The 4855-nt window shown below is 42.4% G+C and overlaps 1 pseudogene; it reads left to right on the forward strand.

Moving 5' to 3' along the window:
• Positions 1-1576: 1576 nt before the first annotated feature.
• LOC102239280 lies at positions 1577-4423 on the forward strand (annotated as a pseudogene).
• Positions 4424-4855: the final 432 nt, after the last annotated feature.

Here is a 4855-nt window from a genome sequence, read left to right on the forward strand (position 1 = left end):
ATGTGTTTATAACGTACAGAAAGAAGCATTTCTAAATCATTTGGCCATAATTGCTGGGTCAATTCACAAGAGGAGTCAAAATTCTCCAAGAGTGCTATGGAACAAAGTGCTAACGGCGTGTAACATGGGAAAATATCAAAGTGATAATAGTTTAAGATATGGGACATATAAGCAAGGGTGGTGGCAAAAGGAGATATGGAACTTTGTCTCTGTAGGGAGACAAAGGCTTAGTTTAGCTAAAAGGACATTTTATTTCATAATTATCACTCTTCCACTAAGTAATCATTATCAGAAGTCACAGAGTCAGGGCTACTTCACACACACACACACACACACACACACACACACACACACATACACACAGAGAGATTTAAATAATATCAGACTTTGCTCTACTAAGTAACTAGAAATATATATATTTAATCTTGGTTATGGAATTAGGGATTACAACAAACACTCTTGCTAAGGGTATGTGAAGGTAAAATGACTTGTGTATGCCACAGTAAAAGGAATCTTAGAGGATCCATCAAATATAACGTCTTAGAACCATCAGCTTACTTTCAGTTGAGCTTTACATATGTTGGCTTCCATTCTATTTCATTCTATAACCTTTAGTGTTTCAGCCATTTTTATGGTTTTTATATATTGACTAGAGGCCCAGTACACAAAAATTTGTGCACTCAGGGGGGTCCCACAGCCCGGCCTGTGCCCTCTCGCAGTCTGGGACCCCTCGGGGAATGTCCACCTGCTGGCTTAGGCCCGCTCCCCGGGGGATCGCACCTAAGCTGGCAGTCAGACATCCCTCTGGCAGCCTGGGAACCCTCGGGGGATGTCCACTTGCCAGCGGGGAGCAGGCCTAAGCTGTAGTCAGACATCCTTAGCACTGCTGAGGAGGCAGGAGAGGCTCCCACCACCACCGCTGTGCTGGCAGCTGGCAGCCTGGCTTGTGGCTGAGCAGAGCTCCCCCTGTGGCACTGACCACCAGGGGGCAGCTCCTGCATTGAGCGTCTGCTCCCTGGTGGACAGTGTGTGTCATAGTGACCAGTCATTCCCAGTTGTTCTGCTGTTGGGGTCCATTTGCATAGTACTCTTTTATTATATAGGATAGAGGCCTGGTGCATGGGTGGGGGCCAGCTGGTTTGCCCTGAAGGGTGTCCCAGATCAGGGTGGGGGGTCCCGCTGGGGTGCCTGGCCAGCCTGGGTGAGGGGCTGAGGGCCATTTTCAGGCTGGCCATGCCCATGGGCTGGAAGCAGGTATCTGGGATTTATTTAACTTCTATAATTGAAACTTTGTAGCCTTGAGTGGAGCTCAGGGCTGGCCAGGGCAGGTGGGAAGATTAGCTTCCTCCATTGCCAGGGGCAACACAAGCCTCCTGCTCGCTCCAGCTCCATGGCCACAGCCATCTTTCTGACGGACTGATAGAGTGAGGAGTGATGGTTAATTTGCATATTACTCTTTTATTAGATAGGATGATATCCTAATATCTAAGGTCTAGATCTATAATTCCAATATTGCCTATTGATAGTGGATATTGGTGTTCTTTAGATACCTAAAATTCAACACATCCTAAAGCAGATGACTACAGTAAGTCAAAGGTTGGCAGTTTTGATTCATAACAGGATGATTATGTGATTATGTCCAATGACCAAAAATTTAGGGCAGTTTTTCTCAAACTTTCACTACCCATGGACTAACTACTTCTTTGGCACACATAGTCTAATACTTTTTATATTTTTAGGTACTCATCAGAATTTTAAACAATTAAAAATAAAACATTTCAAGTAAATATTAACAGTATTTTTATATCAGGAAGAAAGATGAAATTGTTTCAAATTGTATCAGGTTATTAAAAAAACTTTTTGTATATTTCAAATGAAGCCACAAGACAATAGGTGCCAGTAATCTCCCACTCTTAAATTAGGTGCTAAACTATTTATAAAGATGTTTATTAAGGTTAAGAAGAGTTCTAAAATTTAAAATAAAATTTTATTGAAAAATATTGTTGGAGTAATGTGACATTTCCCCTCTTCTACCTCGAAGGAGAAAAGGAGAGAGATACCACTTACCTTACCTAAGAAATAAAAACAAAAATTCAAGGAGATAACTCCTAGGTCTTGATATGTGACTTAGAGTTTGTGGGACAAAGTAAACATGTGTCTTACAACAGAACAATATAAAGAGAAGAAGAATTACTGGGCAGGCTCAGTCTTTCGCCTCAGTCTCGAGCTCTAGCTGGTAGCGAGACGTACGCGCTCCGGTTCTTCAGTACCAGCGGCCGCCATCAACGCCTTTTGGTCTCGCAAAGGTTGGTAAAAATCAAGGTGACCCCAAGAAAATGGCTCCTCCTCCAAAGGAGGTAGAAGAAGATAGTGAAGATGAGGAAATGTCAGATGAAGAAGATGAAAGCAGTGGAGAAGAGATTATCATTCCTCAGAAAAAAAGGCATGAAGGCTACCACAATTCCAGGAAAGAAGGTGATGGTTTCCCCAACAAAAAAGATTGCAGTTGCCACAGGCAAGAAAGCAGTTGTCACCCCTGGCAAAAAGGCAGTGGCTGTGCCAACCCCTGGCAAAAAGGCAGCAGTTACACCAGCCAAAGCATTAGCCACACCTGGTAAGAAGGGAGGCACACCAGGCAAAGCATTGGTAGCAACTCCTGGTAAGAAGGGAGCAGCCATCCCAGTCAAGGGAGCAAAGAACGGCAAGAATGCCAAGAAGGAAGATAGTGATGAGGAAGATGATGACGACAGTGAAGAGGAGGATGATGACGATGAGGAGGATGAGGATGAAGATGAGGATGAAATTCAGCCAGCAGTGATGAAAGCTACTGCTGCTGCTCCTGCCTCAGATGATGAGGATGATGATGAAGACGAAGATGAGGATGAAGATGAGGATGAGGATGATGATGAAGAAGATGACTCTGAAGAAGAACCAATGGAGATTGCACCAGCCAAAGGCAAGAAAGCTCCTGTAAAAGCTGTTCCTGTGAAGGCTAAGAGCACAGCTGAGGATGAAGATGAGGACGATGAAGATGATGATGATGATGATGAAGAGGATGATGAAGATGATGAAGACGAGGATGATGAGGAAGAGGAGGAGGAGGAGGAGGAAGAGCCTGTCAAAGAAGCACCTGGAAAACGAAAGAAGGAAATAGCCAAACAGAAAGCTGCTCCTGAGGCCGCCAAACAGAAAGTGGAAGCCACAGAACCGACTACAGCTTTCAATCTCTTTGTTGGAAACCTGAACTTCAGCAAGTCTGCTCCTGAATTAAAAACGGGTATCAGTGATGTTTTTGCTAAAAACGATCTTGCTGTTGTGGATGTCAGAATTGGTGTGTCGAGGAAGTTTGGCTATGTGGATTTTGAATCTGCTGAGGACCTGGAAAAAGCCTTAGAACTCACTGGTTTAAAAGTCTTTGGCAATGAAATTAAACTAGAAAAACCAAAGGGAAAAGACAGTAAAAAAGATCGAGATGCAAGAACACTTTTGGCAAAAAAATCTGCCTTATGTGGTAAAGTTACTCAGGATGAATTAAAAGAAGTGTTTGAAGATGCTATGGAGACCAGATTAGTCAGCAAGGATGGGAAGAATAAAGGGATTGCTTATATTGAATTTAAGACAGAAGCTGATGCAGAGAAAACCTTGGAAGAAAAGCAAGGGACAGAAATAGATGGGCGATCCATTTCTCTGTACTATACTGGAGAGAAAGGTCACAATCAAGACCATAGAGGTGGAAAGAACAGCACTTGGAGTGGTGAATCAAAAACTCTGGTTTTAAGCAACCTTTCCTACAGTGCGACAGAAGAAACTCTTCAGGAAGTATTTGAAAAGGCAACTTTTATCAAAGTGCCCCAGAAATGTGACATTGGAGTAATGTGACATTTCCCCTCTTCTACCTCGAAGGAGAAAAGGAGAGAGATACCACTTACCTTACCTAAGAAATAAAAACAAAAATTCAAGGAGATAACTCCTAGGTCTTGATATGTGACTGGAATTGCAAGGACCCAAAGGATCACCTAATGCAAGAAGCCAGCCATCCAAAACTCTATTTGTCAAAGGTCTGTCTGAGGAGACTACGGAAGAGACATTGAAGGAGTCATTTGATGGCTCTGTCCCGGCAAGGATAGTCACTGACCGGAAGACGGGCTCTTCCAAAGGGTTTGGTTTTGTAGACTTCAACAGTGAGGAAGATGCCAAAGCCGCTAAGGAGGCCATGGAAGATGGTGAAATTGATGGAAACAAAGTTACTTTGGACTGGGCCAAGCCTAAGGGTGAAGGTGGCTTCGGGGGTCGTGGTGGAGGCAGAGGTGGCTTTGGAGGCAGAGGCGGTGGCAGAGGAGGCCAAGGTGGATTTGGTGGCAGAGGCCGGGGAGGTTTTGGAGGTTTAGATAACATTTCAAAGGAGATAACCTGTTGGTTTTGACTGGATATTCGTATAAACTTTTTAAAGAGATGAGTGGTAAGTTTTGAATTTATATTGTTTCTTCCCGTGTACAAAACCATTTTTTTCCTACAAATAGTTTTTTTTTGTGTGTGTTGGGATATAAAGGAAAGCAGAATATTTTATCATAATTTTGCTTCAGCAGCTATGGGACAAATTAAAAGTCCTAAACTCTAAAAAAAAAAAGAGAAGAAGGCTAAGTGAGGTAGAGTTAAGATTATAAGTACACACATTTTCATTTTTGATGGATATATATATATATATATATATCCAATAGGCAATAATTTTATTTTTTAAATCCCCAAGCATGCAAAAATATCAAATAACCAAAAACTAAGAAGAAAAAACAAACAAACATGAAATTGGTCAAATATGCAAGGAGCTCATATGACCAAAAATTAAGAGGAGTTTAAA

The sequence above is a fragment of the Myotis brandtii genome, unplaced genomic scaffold, assembly GCF_000412655.1.
Source record: "Myotis brandtii unplaced genomic scaffold, ASM41265v1 scaffold77, whole genome shotgun sequence".
Lineage (NCBI taxonomy): Eukaryota > Metazoa > Chordata > Mammalia > Chiroptera > Vespertilionidae > Myotis > Myotis brandtii.